This window comes from Halichoerus grypus, chromosome 2 (assembly GCF_964656455.1).
Source record: "Halichoerus grypus chromosome 2, mHalGry1.hap1.1, whole genome shotgun sequence".
In the NCBI taxonomy this organism is placed as follows: domain Eukaryota; kingdom Metazoa; phylum Chordata; class Mammalia; order Carnivora; family Phocidae; genus Halichoerus; species Halichoerus grypus.
Window position 1 is genome coordinate 79,639,185 of NC_135713.1, and position 17,408 is coordinate 79,656,592.

General features: G+C 41.0%; 1 pseudogene; it reads right to left on the reverse strand.

Moving 5' to 3' along the window:
• Window positions 1-328: 328 nt before the first annotated feature.
• LOC118530795 (U1 small nuclear ribonucleoprotein C pseudogene) lies at window positions 329-12,854 on the reverse strand (annotated as a pseudogene).
• Between the last annotated feature and the right edge of the window lie 4,554 nt (window positions 12,855-17,408).

A 17,408-nucleotide genomic window follows, 5' to 3' on the forward strand; every position in this document is an offset into this window, starting at 1 on the left:
AAATAACACTGAGTAAAACTTGACTAATTCAAATTCATTGTGTGGAATCTGGGATAGCTTATGAGGGTTGGATTGAAGTCTTTTTTTTTAATTTAAATAAAACAGTAGACAATTTTATTTTCACATTTCACAATACAAATGAAAATTGCTTTTTTTTTTTTTTTTTGTCCTACTACTCCCCTGCAAAAACTATTCTCTCTTTGCTAGGAAGGGGGAGCAAGTCTTCCTTGTCCTGCTGTGAGAAAACGCCCAGAGTTACAGCACCATGATCTCCTGGTGAAGAAGAATAAGTAATGTAAAATGAATATAAAGAGGTTCCTGTCTCTCCTTATCTTTCTGGTCGAGTCATTCCTGGCTGAGTGGGCACCATCATGGGACAGGCAGGAGGTCTCATCATTGGGGGCCCAACCATCATTGGCCTATGGCCTCCTGTAGGAGGCCTCATTCTAGGAGCAGGTCCCATTGGCATCATCCCAGGAGGAGGAGGGCCCATCACTGGCATCATGGGAGGGCCCCCCATATGGGGCACTGACCTCATACCAGGGCAAGGAGGAGGTGGGATCATTGCCCCTGCAGGAGGAGGATCAGAGAATGGAGTAGGAGGTATCTTTCCTTGTTGAAATGCAGCGGTTGTTTTGTCGATCAGACTCTGAGCCTGCTCTTCCACCCATTTCTGATAGTAGTCTTTCACGTTCTCTGTGCTTCCTACCACTGCGGTGTGTCTTTCTCACAGATGGAGAGTCATGGGTGAGGAATGGGTCACAGTAGTCACAATAAAACTTAGCTGTGTTGCTCTGCAGGCCATTGGCCACTCTGTCCCAAGATTGAACTTTTTTGTTTTTTCCCCAAGATTTAATTTATTTATTTGTCAGAGAGAGAGAGAGAGAGAGCGCACAAGCAGGGGGAGCAGGTGGAGTGGCAGGCAGAGGGAGAAGCAGGCTCCCCACTGAGTAAGGAGCCCGATGCGGGACTAGATCCCAGGACCCTGAGATCATGACTTGAGCCAAAGGCAGATGCTTAACCGACTGAGCCACCCAAGTGCCCCCAGGATTGAAGTTTTAGATAACTTTTTTGTAAACTCTTTTTAAATAGGTTAAGAGCCTAGATAATAATACTAATGGTATAAATAAAGTTGAAGAGGGATATTGAAGATACTTATGAGGAAAAGCCTCACTACTTTGAAGAAAGAAGAATGGATTTATGTATGTATATCTAGTATGTACATATTTACTTATTTATTTTAAAATCTCTTCAAAAAGTCCTTGGGAATTCCACTGGATAGTTCTTTGTTAGCCTAGTTTGTTTAAGTAATAAATGAATAATACATAACTACAACTGTATGCTTAATAGAATAAAACTACATGTTCAATAAGGTAGAGTTTGAATGTATTCGAATTGAGAGAAAGAGAACACAAGATGTTCACATTATAACACTTAAAATGTGTAATAATGGAACTGAATAAATGATGAAAACTGCAGAAAGTCATCCAAATATCCAATAAGAGTTTGTTCTTAATATCTCTCCAGGTGACACACTGCAGTGGAAGGATCTGGAACCCAATGCCACACTTGGTGGTGGAGTAGAGGATGATATTGTCTCACGCTAGCCCTCAGTCCCTGCAGGGGCCCTTCTCCTATTGGTTGAGTGTGGTGAGTATGCCTCAAGGTTGAGCAAATCACCTTTTAAAGGAAAATGCCTCCATTATCCACTGGGGACCATGCCCACTAGTGCCCTGGCTTTTGACAGGAGGGGAAAAGCCAGTGAGGGCTGGTTTGTTCCAGAAAGGGAGGAAAATTGCTGGGATGTGTGTGGGAGATCGAGAGAATATCCAGGTGTGGAGCATTTAGGGCTTGAGGTGACCTGTCCTTTGCAAATCGTTAGTCCTTGCTAGATTCCTTAAATGCTGGGGGAGAATGGTATTTTCATTTGCTTGTTTGTTTGTTTATTTTTGGAAACCAGTGAACAGTCAGGGTTTTGTGACTGGTTTACACTGGTGGAACAGAGATCCAGGCACAAATATAGGAGCTAGACCTAAGAAGTAAGCCCTGTAGTTTTCACTCAATTCAATTTGTCACAAAAAGTTGGAGGTAAGGACTCCAGTCTTATGACGGAGCAAAACCATGAAAAGTAGGGCAGACAATGAAAACATTAGATCCTGGGTGACTTCATGGAGCACTAAGTCAAGCATCTTTTGAAAACTTCCCTATTTTAGACTTTTCAGTTTTATGAAACAATACAATCCCTTTATTTTATAAATCAGTTGGAATAGGGTTGTCTGCTACTTGCAGTAGAAACATCCTAACTGATATAAGTAATAAAAAGAGTATTACTACCCTGTGTGTAGACCATACTCTTCAGATCTTAGGTCAGGAAGCTGTGAGTCAGCCAAATGGTTCTGGAAGAAACTGTTTCAGACTGGGAGGGGGTTCAACCCCACTGGTCACAAATACCAACTAGGTAGAAAGAGCCTAAATGTTCCATCATGGAGATGGCTGTGCCTCCCATCCCCAGAGGCCACCTGATTGTGCTGACTCTATGTCTCGTCTCTAGGTTACTCCCCTTATTAGAATGACTTACTAATAAGGCATGATAAGGGAAGTAACAAAGTGGGACATTCTGTGACCAAGACTTGAAGTTCAAAGGGATAGAAAGAGGAGGCTCTGGGGGTTGTTGGGAGGTGCTGAAGGGGAGGAGGGAGGGAGGGGAGGAGCCAGACTCCCCACTAGATCATTATCTTGGCCTGGCTCCAGCTGCTTCCTAGCTCCCTAGAGACAAGAGTGGGAATCACTAGAAAGGAGGTTCTGTTACCCTGACTCTGCGCTCTTACCAGGAAAGACTGTGCTCTTACCAGGAAAGGTGCTTTGAGAACAGAATGACCAATCCCAGTTTGTTCAGGACCTTCCCAGCTTTTGTCCTGAAAGTCCTGAGTTTTGGAAAGCTCCTCAGGGGTTGGTTGCCCTAGAGTCCTTTGGAATTTGAGGTGGGGTTAGTGGTTAGGGACCTTGCAGGAACTGGTGCTCTCTGGGACTCAGTAGTAGTCCCAGGGCAGGTCCAAGGAGGCACAATGGAAGCAAGTTTGGAAAGTATGTTTTACCTAAGACATTGACTTTTCTCTCATTTCAAATTGGATTCCAGGATCCTTAATCCAGAGAAAGGACAGAGCTGTCACTACTAAGGTTCCCGATCCCACCGAGGTATCGGGAGGCCAACAGACATGACTTCTTGTTCTGGGGACAGAGATAAAGGGATTAGAAGTATGAGGTGTAGTGGGATGGTCACAGAGGCTTGGCAGGGGAGTAGGTTTCTTCTAACCCCCACCTGCCACAGCAAGAAACTGGCTGTCTAACTTGGCTTTCCCCTGATAGGAAGCAAAGCACATTCCATAGTTCCTGATGGAAGAGGCCGGAGAGGCAATTAAATTATGTTACAAAAAAAATTCCACTGATTTCAACTCAAAATATGTGTACATGGGGGAAAGACCCCTGGGGAAAGGTATGAAGAGATAAAGTAGCACTGTGGAACACATCAGGAGCAGCGACCTGTCCTCTTGCAGGAATTAGGAAAGAAAGCAGTTACACTCTTTCATTATAGTAAAGGCCTTCCAACACATGGGGTGAATCCCTGCTGATGTAAATTCGGAAAGAATAGAGCTGAAGGGGTAGAAATATCTACAGAATTGTCAGTAAAAGCTGTGAAAGTGATGTTGGGACAGGACATAGAAGAAGGGACGATTGACCTTTGACCTTGGTGGCTTCAAATCTTCATTGCGACATTTAATAGTTTTGTGTTTTTTTGAAGGAAGATATGGTCATGGTCAGATAAGCTTGGGAACCACTGCTACCCTTTCTTCCCCCTCTTCAGCAGGTATTTTAGCATGTCGAACTGCTCACCTTTGCTTAACCATTTCCAAACATTATATAGTTAGGTAATCTTATTTTATTTTAAATTGAAAAACAATTATTATCATCCCAGGGTAATAGTGAACCACTTTCAGAAATACTACCTCAGAAAGTTTGTTTTTGAGAAGCGTCCCAGTGAAAAGCTCAGAAATTAATTTCCTTGAAATTTTTTAGAGGTAAACAGCATCTTCATTGGTGGACTTGCATAGTGTAGCTCCCTCCCCCAACCAAGGGATGGGGCCAGGGTCAGCACCAACTGCTCAGGAGATGGGTTCTTCCACGAAGACTCAAGTTGGACATTGGAATACCTGACCTTTCAGAAAAGAAGCATCGTCTTATTTCACTGGAGCTCTGCATGACTGAATCTCTGTGAATCTTCTTTTTGAACAGACACTTAAAATCCAAATCTTTAGAAATGCTGCCAAGAGTTAAAAAGGCAAGTGTGAAAATTAAAGTGGCCATTTGAAGATCAGAATATTTCTTTTTTTTTTTTTAAGGATTTTATTTATTTATTTGACACAGAGAGAGAGAGAGCACAAGCAGGGAGAGCGGCAGGCAGAAGGAGAGGGAGAAGTAGACTCCCCACTGAGCAAGGAGCCTGACAAGGGGCTGGATCCCAGGACGTTGGGATCATGACCTGAGCCAAAGGCCACTTAACCGACTGAGCCACCCAGGAGCCCCCAGAGTATTTCAATTAAAAAAAATGTATCACGCAAAACAGGTGTTGAAATTCTTTCTAAAATTTGGATGGAATTAAGAATAAACATTATCATGTTGAGTAAGGACCCATTGGGAAAAGACTGCTATTTGTTTGGGAAAATGATCAAACTGATAAGATGTAAATGTAGTTCCTACCCAAACACTACACTATGCTTACAACTGCAAACTTGTTGAAAGGGCAAAACGTAGGAAAATTACTTTATAAATATTTTATAACTAGAGAACATTTTAGCTGAGCAACCTAAACATAGCCTTGTAGATTAGAAGCAATATACTCTTTTTCATATGATATAAATAGGTCATCCATCATTATTTGAGAACATTGTTTTAGCACTGAGTTAAAAAAAAGGGAATTTTATTCAGATGAGAGGAAACAATAAGCATTGATTAAAAATATTTAGAAAAAAGGTGTATTGCATTTATCTTTGAAGAATTCTTATGAAGATCTGTTTTGATTGAATCGCCCTTTCTAAGTTAAATGAAGCACTGAAGATGTTTGTTATCACTTGACTGAAGTTCTAGAAAAGTAGCTTCTCAGAGTTATGAGAGACAGAGAGGTGAGTGCATGTGTTAGCCTTGGATGAAGCTATGCGCTCTTTCTGAGGCAGCCACGTCTATACACGGTACAATGCCTGGGAAAATGGTGAATGGTCAGTTTTTCTTGGGGATTTCCACATCTCCCAAAATATTCCTCCTGCCCATCTTAGTATCTCCACAGGGGCCTGGGGGCTTTCAGTTCTCCAGCTGGCAAGGGCCCTTCTTGGGTACCTCTTTCCTATTCCTAGAACAAAATGTTGGAAAATTATAAATGTAAAAAGTAAGAAAAGGTAAAAAATTTATTCTGATGAAATACAAGTCAATCATTAAAATGGTGATTTTGTTCTCTAAAGAAATGTTAAGTGAAAAAATACATAAATTCTATGTGTTATACTCCCTATATAGAAATTCTCTCTATATGTACATTCTATTTTCTCTCTCTCCATATATATATTCAAGTTACTTGTAATTTTATTTATTTATTTTAGAGCTTTTATTTATTTATTTGAGAGAGAGCACGAGTGGGGGTGGGGTGGGGTGGGCTAGAGGGAGAGGGAGAAGCAGACTCCCCACTGAGCAGGGAGCCTGATGCAGGACTTGATCCCAGCACCCCGGGATCATGACCTGAGCGGAAGGCAGATGCTTAACTGACTGAACCACCCAGGGGCCCCACTTTTAATTTTAAAATACACTTATTTGAAAACAATGAAAACATTCCACTGAGCATGTTTAACCTGAATACCAAGATGATATCAGGATGTCTCATGCATGTGCAAAAATTTTGTTACAAAATAGTCTTTATACACACATAATGCATATACATGTACACACATTAAAATGTTAATAGCACTTTTCTCTTGGTATAATTATAGTTGATTTTTGTCCTTCTTATGAGTTTTATTAATTCTAAATTCCCTACATGAATGTGTATTAGTTTCCCTAATACAAAAAATAAAAAGCTTAGAAATAATAAAACTATTTTCACTATGGTCCATTTTTTTGAATCCCTGGTTTCTGCTAGAGGAACTAAATATATTTGTGCAATTATGTTAGTATCTGTGGCGCAGACCTTCAATTTTGTGTCAAGAAGTCTGAAGACTAGACCTCGCCCTCTGCTGTGGACGCGTTCCTTGGCTTCTCTGGGCCTCAGTGTTCTCATCAACACAAGAAGAGGTTTGGAGGAGAAAGATGCCCCCTGAAGTAACTCTCTGGTGAGTGTGTGGCTGTGACTTCCCCAAGTAAGATATGGTCATTCTAAGGGGCTTGTGCATTAATCCCAAGGAATACATTTAAATGATAAACATTTTCGTAACATAACCAGCAGTCTTGTATAAGCATATTTTTGGGCCTGTGGGCTTTGCCAGGCCCTTAGTTATTCCTCTGGGATGATGGTTCTCAAACTTGAGCCTGCATCAGAATTACCTGGAAGCCCTGTTAGACTCTGGAAGGCTGGCGCCAGCGTGAGTTTCTGATTCGGTGGGGCTGGGGTGGGGCTGGAGTGGGGCTGGGGTGGGGCTGGAGAAACGGCGTTTCTAACAAGTTCCAGGTGCTGCTGGTGGTCTGGAAGAAACCTACCTCAAGGAAATATCCCGGTTAGGAGAAGGCATTTCCAATTTCTGTAAGTGTTTTGAACTTCTTTTTTTCCCCCTTTCCAACATTCTTAGAAAGGCGTTGTGAAGGTTTCTCAAGGATACCTTTGAGTCACTTTTAATTTTAAAACACTTTTCTTTAAAAACAATGAAAACATGGGCGCCTGGGTGGCTCAGTTGGTTGGGCGACTGCCTTCGGCTCAGGTCATGATCCTGGAGTCCCTGGATCGAGTCCCGCATCAGGCTCCCTGCTCGGCAGGGAGTCTGCTTCTCCCTCTGACCCTCCCCCGTCTCATGTGCTCTCTCTCTCTCATTCTCTCTCTCTCAAATAAATAAATAAAATCTTTAAAAAAAATTAAAAAAAATAAAAAAATAAAAACAATGAAAACATGATTCCACCAGTTGCTGTAAGTAGGATCAAATGGGGAGATTGACTGGAGGCTTGGTTCAGTCGAAGGGCGCCCCGGGAAAGACAAAGTGTATTGTTTCGGTGGGCTGGAGTCCGCTACACAGCACGGTTTCTCTGATGAATTAGACAACAAAGTGAGAGGGCTTTTTCTGTGAAGCACGTTTATTTTTTATTTATTTTTTAGCCAATTTTTTTTTATTTAAATTTTTTATTGTTATGTTAATCCCCATACATTACATCATTAGTTTTAGATATAGTGTTCCATGATTCATTGTTTGTGCATAACACCCAGTGCTCCATGCAGAACGTGCCCTCCTCAATACCCATCACCAGGCTAACCCATCCTCCCAACCCCCTCCCCTCTAGAACCCTCAGTTTGTTTTTCAGAGTCCATTGTCTCTCATGGTTCTTCTCCCCCTCCGATTTCCCCCCCTTCATTCTTCCCCTCCTGCTACATTCTTCTTCTTCTTTTTTTCTATTTTTTATTTATTTTTTAAAAGATTTTTTATTTATTTGAGAGAGAACAAGTGAGCACACAGGTGAGGGGGAGGGGCAAGGGGAGGGTGAGAAGCAGGCTCCCCGTTGAGCAGGGAGACCGATGTGGGGCTCGATCTCAAAACCCTAGGATCATGGCCTGAGAGGAAGGCAGACGCTCAACAGACAGAGCCACCCAGGTGTCCCTGCGAAGCACCTTTAACCTGAATACCAAGATAATCTCAGGATGTCTCAGTTACTTGCTTGTCCGTGGTAAGCCCTCACAGGTAGTTTCCCTTTTTTGTTACTCAGCTTACCAAATCGATGGCAACCAGTAGTTGTGTGCCCGAGACTCAAGCAAACCCAGACAGGGATGCTGACAGGGCAGCCTCCTCTGCCTGTGGAAGCAGTCCACGTCCCAGAAATAAATCATGAATTGTCACTTCTCATATCCTTTGCACATACCACTCCGTCTGCCCGGAGTGCCTCCGACTACGTGACTTTTTTTCTGTTCTGCCCTCTGTAAGTGGCTTCACTCTAGGGCTTGGCGCGTCCTACCGTCACGGCCACGCTGCATTGCTTCCTCCGTGGAACCGGAGATACCCTGGGTACACGGCTGACCTTGGGTTCATCTCTGCATCTCCAGCACCTACCAACTGTTTTCTGTTGCAAATAGGTCCATGGATATCCACAGGCAAAATTTTATCTTTAATATAAGTAAAAGGATCAATAAAACCAGACCAAACTCAAAAATAATGACTTTAAAACACAGTTCTTGGGCGCCTGGGTGGCTCAGTAGGTTAAGCGACTGCCTTCATCTCAGGTCATGATCCCGGGGTCCTGGGATCGAGCCCTGCATCGGGCTCCTTGCTCAGCGGGAAGCCTGCTCCTCCCTCTGCAGCTTCCCCCTGCTTGTTCTCTCTCTCTTTCTCTATCTCTCTAAAACAAACAAACAAAAACCAAACCAACAAACAAAAAACACTGTTCTTTATTCTGGTCAGTACTAATTCTTAATAATATGAGGCTGTGTTATTTTTACAATTGCTCTCCCCAAATAATTGAAGAATGTTCTGCCTCTGTAAGTATTGAGAAGATCATATGCCTCATCTCATGTCAACCATGGATTTATCTGTCCTGTTACTTAGAAGACACAATTGTAAAGGTGCATTGAGTCAAGTTATCAAACTCCTAAAGTAGAAAAGTGACTTGTATTTATTTATAGTAGTTTTGACTATCGAAGTCCTGCTGAGCTGAACCGTGCCTTTTCAGTCTACAGTACATGAAGCATTCTTTGGGGAATGAATCTGACGCTATTACAGGTAGATCAAGGAGTGAGTTATTTCAGGCAGCCGAGGTGGTTCTGCCTTTAGTATGAGTTAAAGCAATGATGTTTGCCAAGTTTTCCTAAAAGTGGCATGTAACCGCAGAGATGAAAAATAGAGCACAAGGTGGTCATGACCTGATTGTTCTCCAGGTGAGACATGATGCTGTTCTAAATATGCTTGGCAAAGAATCTTTTCATTTTTTATCTGGATGACTTTACGGGGTTTTGATCCTGCTGTAGCTAGCTATATTAGTCCTTGCTAAAACAGGAAATTAACATGGAACTTATGGGATGAACCCTCAGGTGATAGGTAACACTCTGTGAGCCAGAGCATCCTATAGGAATTTCCAAGTAAGTGTCCAAAAATCAGTTACATATACATGAGTTATAGGATTCTATATCTCATCCACTTCCAGGATAAAAAAGAGTTAGTTGTTTAGGATCAAGGAGAATTTGTGAGGAGGATGTCTTTAGAGACATAGCCCCCAAGGGGAAAAAAGTTCTATGTGTGTAGGTACTTCCTCTGTAGGCCAAGCCAAGAGAAAGAGGCTTCAAGACTTCATGCTATCTATCACTTGGAGAACTTGGTATGTGTCCCCTAAAGTTAAGAGGACATAGTCGACTGGTGTCTGACTCCTACCTAGGAAATGTTTAGAGTGAGAGATGGGCTGGCTGTGTGCTATGGTCTGACCGAGACTATGGGATGGGATCAAAGGCACAGGTCAGGATGAGAGGGAGTGAAGATGACCTGAAGTCAGAGCTCTGTGAGCTCCCTCCCTTTGGATTAGTGGCAGAATGCACATACCTCAGGAAGTGAAATCCCAGAGCAAACATCCCAAGGCTCAAGGACAATAGTTATCCCAGTACTAGGATTCAGTCTACACCATGGCCTGCTCCAAACCAGGAATGATGGGGCTAAAGGCAGGATCAGAAAGCAGGTCAGTCAGGTCACTAGTTTTTAAGGCATGTTAAGATATAGTTGGGATAAGTCAGAACAGGTTACTTCAGGTTTCCATATGCAGCCTCTTACATAATGACCGAAACATTAATTAGTCCCATTCCTGCTGAAGAAAGCAGTGACCTTGAGTGGAAATTAAAACAACAGCAATCACAACATGGAACCAAACAACCAATAAACCAAAACTGCATGCGGGCAGATGACACATCACTAAATGTTGAACAAATTTAAGGAGTGTCAATTAGGATAGGGGCCACATGATTACTTTGACCTGTGACACCCACATCCACAGGTTGTGGTTTAGCCTGTGCCTGAGACCCGTCAACTCACATGGTTTGGCTCTAAGCTCATTCCTCCACTCTTCCTAACACCTTATCCAAAAGTCTTATTTGCTTGCTTCAAAGGGAAACACAAGATTGGAGTATTTCAACCACAGACCTGTAAAATTAGAAAATTATAATCCTTTATTTAAATCAAGGTTGGTTAAAAAGTATAACTGAATTTGATGGATTTCCAGTTCCAACTAGAAATTATTTATAAAGAGCTGGGAAAGAATGGGAGTCTGTTGACGCATGAGATTTGAGACGACAAGACTTGAATTGTCCATGGGCGCCTGGGTGGCTCAGTTGGTTGAGCGACTGCCTTCGGCTCAGGTCATGATCCTGGAGTCCCAGGATCGAGTCTCACATCGGGCTCCCTGCTCAGCAGGGAGTCTGCTTCTCCCTCTGACCCTCCCCCCTCTCATGTGCTCTCTCTCTCTCTCTCATTCTCTCTCTCAAATAAATAAATAAAATCTTTAAAAAAAAAAAAAAAAAAGACTTGAATTGTCCATTACATGTTAGATGGATAAGGTGAAGGTGACAAATATTTTCAAGACAGTGACCATAAAATATAAGTTAAATATAAACTTATTCTATATCTTATCATAAAAATGTATATTTGTTTCTCTTTGCTGCGAAGGGCATTCAGCTTTCCTAAAATATTATAATGCTGATTTGAGTAGTTTCAAAGATTATTGATTTGTAGTTCCAGAATCGACTATGTTGTACATAGAAACCCAATTTATTAGAATGTGTATTGCAGAAAACTGTTTTTTTTTTCCACTTGAATTTGTAAACTAGTTTTTCATGAGAGGTTGATTCATCATAGGAGGTTAAGTGTTGGTAATAATTAACTGATGCTATAATTAATCTAGCTCAGATTAACCCAAATAGCAAAAAAAAAAAAAGACTGAGTAGATTTTCTTAAAATTAGGAACATAGTTAAAGGCACAACTCTTCTTTTTGATATTTATTTGCAACTAAAATGAAAAGTCTAACATATTAACTTTGAAACACTTTGAGAATCTCAATTTCTTTTCTATGGCTTACGGTAACCTTTACCACTTTTGATTCAACCAGGTCTACCTTAAGAGTGGGACAGTAACAGATCTGACCTAGAGATTTCATTGACTCATTTGGGCTTGACTACTTGTCAATTATTCAGAATTCTTCTTTGTTGCAATTTATAGATAATTCAACTCAAAATGACTCAAGCGTAAGAGTTTATTAGCTCCCACCACCGTAGTCTAGGCAATATATGAGGTAAGATCCAGTGTTCATAGAATGCCATTAAGATTGGCTCTCTTCATCCCGGAGCACCTTCCTCCATGTTGGCTTCATTCTCAGGCTTCTCCCCTCAGGATGGCGGCTAGCACTAGCAGGTCTAGACTTTCATCTTGGCAGTTTAGCAATCTCAGTTGAAAGAGAGCTTCTTTCCCAGTAGTTTCAGTAAAAGTTCTGTATCTGAAGGATTTGGGGTTCAGACTGGTGCAGTTTGGGTTTCTCAAACCAATCACTTTTCAGAGGGATTCAGTGCTCCAATCGGCAAGGCCTACCTAGGTCACATCTCCCTTCCCCACCAACAGATGGAGGGCTACCTCCACCGGTCAAATAGACCTAGAGCGCATATAAGCAGATTTGGGGATGGAGGGGGTGTTTTGAGTATAGACAAGCTGTCCCTCACATGTGGACAGCCTTGTCAGGTCTGTCCCTCTTTTATTCCTTTCTTCCTGGAAGGGGTTTGTCAGTGTGCACACACTGTGCCTTCACATTGGATGCCTGGCTCCTATCTTCTCCATTCCTTTCTCATATCTAAACTCTCTAGCTTCACAATCATAGCCCCATGTTGGAAGTTACAGGAGCACTTGGACTTTAAAAAATACTGGTGCTGGAAAGAACATCCAGTGGAAAAAAGACAGTCTCTTCAACAAATAGTGTTGGGAAAACTGGACAGCCACATGCAGAAAAATGAAACTGGACCACTTTCTTACACCATACACAAAAATAAACTCAAAATGAATGAAAGATCTGGGGCGCCTGGGTGGCTCAGTTGGTTAAGCGACTGCCTTCGGCTCAGGTCATGATCCTGGAGTCCCGGGATCGAGTCCCGCATCGGGCTCCCTGCTCGGCAGGGAGTCTGCTTCTCCCTCTGACCCTCCCCCCTCTCATGCTCTCTCTCTCATTCTCTCTCTCTCAAATAAATAAATAAAATCTTTAAAAAAAAAATGAATGAAAGATCTAAATGTGAGACAGGAATCCATCAAAATCCTAAAGGAGAACACAGGCAGCAACCTCTTTGGCCTCATCCACTGAAACGTCTTGCTAGACATGTCTCCAGAGGCAAGGAAAATAAAAAAATACTGGTGCCTTAGCCCCACCCCCAGAAATTCTGATTCACGTGTCTAAAGTAGAACACTTTCAGTTGTGTTTTGTAAACGCTTCCTAGGTGATTTTGATGTATAGTCAGCGTTGAGAGCTGCTGCTTCAAGCTAAACTTGATGCTGGGAAGAATCTGTCTATCCTAAACACAGAGGAAGATGAAGTTTGAATGCTTACCTGCCTCGGGGGTGTTGCATTTTGACCACATCCAACTGCTAAAGGAATGAAGCACTGATGGTGACATGTCTGTCATTTACCAGGACAAAGAAAGCATTTGGAGGAAGGTCAAGGTCTTCTCATGACTCCTGAAACAATATCAGAAGTCATCCCTCATTTTGCCCTCACCCATGGCTCACCCAGTTTATAATTAACCTGGATGAGATGAGCCACCAAACAGATGCTGGTCATTGATTTTTAGAATGAGAGATGTTTCAAAGTGCAGGAGCGTGCATTGTGTGTCTGTGTGTATTTCCTTCACCAAAAAATGATTCACTCAAAGAGGAAGAGATCTTCTTTACCTTTGGGTTTTTATACTGATTGTTTTTGCATTTTCTCTGCCACAGGATGGAATTGTCATTGCTTGGCTCTTGAGAACGAAGTTGTATATTTTCTGCTACATGAATCATTATAAACAACAGCTTTGGGAAGGCACTCTAGGGCCAGTAATTATACTGATGAAACAGAAAGACTGTATTCCAAGTGAGGTTAATTTTAGCAGAAGTCAGATACAAATGTTGTCAGCTCACAGCAAACATGCTGGCAAAGGAGCCAAAACCATTGGTGGCAGTGACTGTCCTTGTCTGGGCCGAGCAGTTTCCAGGGTCACCACAGAAGGCAGACTGGACCTCTTGGTAATCCCCAGTTGCTTAAATTTTGAGGTAGATATATTAAGCTGATTATGTAATAAACCTTAGAAATCACAAGTGGAAAGTAATCCGGAGTTATAAATGTAACTAAGAATATAGAATGCTGAAAATTTAAAGAGTGTGTGTGTGTGTGTGTGTGTGTGTGTGTGTGTGTGTGTGTGTTGGGGTGGGGAGAGGCTCATAGATCTATGTAACTGATAACTGATCCAAACTGAAGACGTTTATTTCTCCATGGAATAAGCTTGTCCGTGAAGAAGACCACTAAATGGAGAAAAATAATGTTGCACCTTATGATGAAAGCAATTTTGATGTCTCTACACACACACAAAGAAAATCCATGTTAAATTTTGTTGAGAATTCTGTTTTCTACAAAGAATATACAGCTCTTTTAAGAAACCACTTTGGCTCCATGTAGCCAGTATCTCAACCCAGTTTGCAGAAATGAGTGTTAGTGGATGATTAAGCAAATGAGTCCTTCCAGAAAGAAAATTATGGCTAAAAAACCAAAGGTATTTGGTAGAGAAGTCTGCCACTGAGGAGAACTGTGGCACAGGAGGAAAGGTGTTGTTATATTCTCATTGGAAAGATGCCACATGAAGCCTTTTCTTTTCCTTTCTTTCTTATGTGGAGAAAAGCAGCAGAAATTCTAACCACAAAAAGCTTGAGTGTAAAATAAGGTCTTCCCTATGATTCATTTGAATCATTTAAGCCTGAGTAATACACTGACCTGGCATCTGACCTAGAGATTAGAGATCAGTTGACAGATAAGCAATTTCATTAGTATGGAAAAAAAATCCCCGTTCACATTAGCTTAATTAATAAGAGAATGAATTGAACCATGGTACTGAGATGTTCATGGGTGGAGACACTATTTCAGAAGCTACTAGATAAGGGAACTTTAAGGATATTGCTAGGGGTGTGGCCTTCCCCACTCTCTCCCACACACCTGTCCATTCCTTGCTTCTAATTGTTCCAGACTAATTTGAGTCTGCTTCAATCTCTTTCCATGTGTCAGGCAAGAGGGCCATGCATAGCATTTTTGATAAACAATCGTGGTAGGAAGAGAGAATCTCTCAACATCCACATATCAACCTTAGAAAATTCTCTCATTGTCTCTGATTGGGCTGTACGCTCATTCTTCAAAAACCTCTGTGGTCAGGGCTATTGGTATCCTAACTGACCCAATGTGGTAGGCTGAATTCTGGAATTGGTGAATGTGTTACCATACTAAGCAAAAGGACTTTGTAGATGTGATTAAGGATTTTGTGATGGGGAAGTTATCCAGTGTTAGTTTGCTAGGCCCAATGTAGTCACAAGTTCCCTTATAAGGGGGAGGCAGAAGAGGTAGAGTCAGAGAGAAGGTGATGTGACCATGGAAGCCTAGTTCACAGTGAGAGCGAGATTGGAAGAGGTTATGCTGCTGGCTTTGAATATGGAGGATGTGGTCATGGGGCAATGAGTTCAGGCAGCCTCTGGAAGCCAGAAGAAGCAGGGAAGTGGATTCTCCTACAGCCTCCAAAGGAATGCAGCCTGGTGACACCTTGACTTTAGAAGTTCTGATCTCTAGCCTTGTAAGAAAATAAATTTGTATTGTGTGAGCCACTAAATTGTAGTCATTTGTTACAACAGCAATAGGAAACTAATATACCTAGTCTGTGACCAACCCACCAGGGTTACAGGAACATAATGATTGATAGATAGCCCACTAGGAACACATGAAGGGTGGGGGAGAGATGATTTTCCAGAGGGACACTGGAAGACAAAAACAACATATATATCCCATTAAGCAAGCAAAATTTGATGCTGAGCAATCTGAAAGTTGGAGAAAGAATTCTAGAAGTACAGTCAGTAAAAGAAGAAGGAACTGGTATCTTTTCTAATAAAATTAACAGAAAGAGCTTGTTCTCTCAAGTCTTTGCCCATCTTTTTCTCCTGTCTTCCCCTGGGAGGGAGGATCTTCTGGAATGGTATGTATTATTTCAGTGGACATCTTAGGAGGAATCAATGATACATATCCTTGCAAGAGAGAACCAGTCCATACTATCCTTGTAAGGCAATTCTTTATAAACTAATAGATTAAAATAAATAGCTATTCCTAAAGTATTTGTTTCCTATGCAAAGTGGTTTGGAGAAGTAAATTCATGATTGGCAGATACATTTATTTAAGGTAGTTTGAAAATGCTAGCTGACTTATGAACTAGGGACTAAGATGAGTAACTAACTTATATTTTGAATAAAGCCAAAAAAGGAATCTCTCTTCCATTTCTCTATTTGCCTGTGATCTTTTTTTTTTATTTCAGATTTTCAAACTTCAGTTATTTGTGAAAGATAGCAATGATTTTTGCCACATCAAAGCACCGGCTTTTCTCTCATTAATGTTTTTCTTTAAATCAACTCATTTTTAAACTTTCCACAAAGAAAAGATAATTGTACAATCAATACATAACTGTTAAAAAAAAAAAGTCTGTCACCTTGAATCATTTAATGTACCACCAGTTTTCAATTTAAAATTTTTGAATACTCTTTTAGCTTACAGATCAACTTTAATTAACTTTTACCTTAGCTATACTTGCCATCTAAAAGCATAGATAGACATCAACCTTTGGCTTATAAGGACAGAAAGGGTAATTTGGACTAATACTTCCATTAAGAACAATTAAAATGGGTGGACAGAGTATGAAAGTAGTCTTTTTGAAGGTATCAGAGAACCACTGAGGCCGCAAAGAATTGTGGGACTCAGATCCAGGATAGGTAAACCCAGAGGGTTTACGCTCTGAATATTTGGGCTGCATTTTCCATAATGATGCCTGCCACATTCAGAAATGTGGGTTGAGGACCTGAAAAGCTGAGCAAATATTTAACAAACTCATGGGGCTGGGGTGGAAAATGAAAAGAAGAAGGTCTCTGACAAACTCCTAGGCATTGGGTTGGCAGCCCATAGTTGCATGCATTACCCGAGTAAAGGTGTATGGAAATTAGACCAGTGCTCTCGGGGACTGAAGCCCAGATCATTCAAATAATTTTAATCCCTTTTTGTATTAAGCAAATCTAAAATTGCAGTGTTCATGATCTCTACCAGAAGTAAAAGTGAATTCTCTTAGGAAAAAGATAATATTCTAATAAGATTCAAGTTACATTTATTATTTTTAATTTCCAATATCTAGCACTTAGTAAAAAATAAAAGACATATGAGGAAACTAGACAATACAACTAAAAACTACAAACAAACAGATTCACAGAGAATCTAGATAATAGAATTCAAAACCATGTGTATAATTTGATTAAAGAGATTAGGGGTGCCTGGGTGGCTCAGTCAATTAAGCATCTGACTTTGGCTCAGGTCATGATCCTGGGGTCCTGGGATCGAGTCCTGCATCGGCCTTCCTGCTCGGTGGGGAGCCTGCTTCTCTCTCTCTCTCTCTGCCTGCAGCTCCCCCTCCTTGTGCTCTCTGTCTGTCATATAAATAAATAAAATCTAAAAAAAAAAAAAGAGAGAAAGAGAGATAAAAGACAAGATCAAGAACTTTTGCAAAGAACTGAAAGTGAAAAGAAATGAGAAATACAATATATAAAATTAATGACACAAAGTTGGACTTAGAAGATCAGATACTACTGAATAGAGAATAAACAGAGTGAAAGGTCAGAGAAAACATCTAGAATGAAGGAATAAGAGGTTGGAAATACTGAAAAGAGAAAGATAAAAAAAATATATAGAAAAAAGTAATACATGTTTCCTTGACATCCCAGAAGAAAAGAAAAAGATTGAGAAGGGCAAAAGAAATATTTGAAGAGATAATGGCTGAAGATTTTTCCAGAACTGGTAAAGAGACCTCAAGCCATATATTTGAGAAGAAATACAAGCAAGTTTAATGCAAAGAAAATCACACCTAGACACATCATGCTATAATTGGTGAAAAGAAATGTCAAAAATA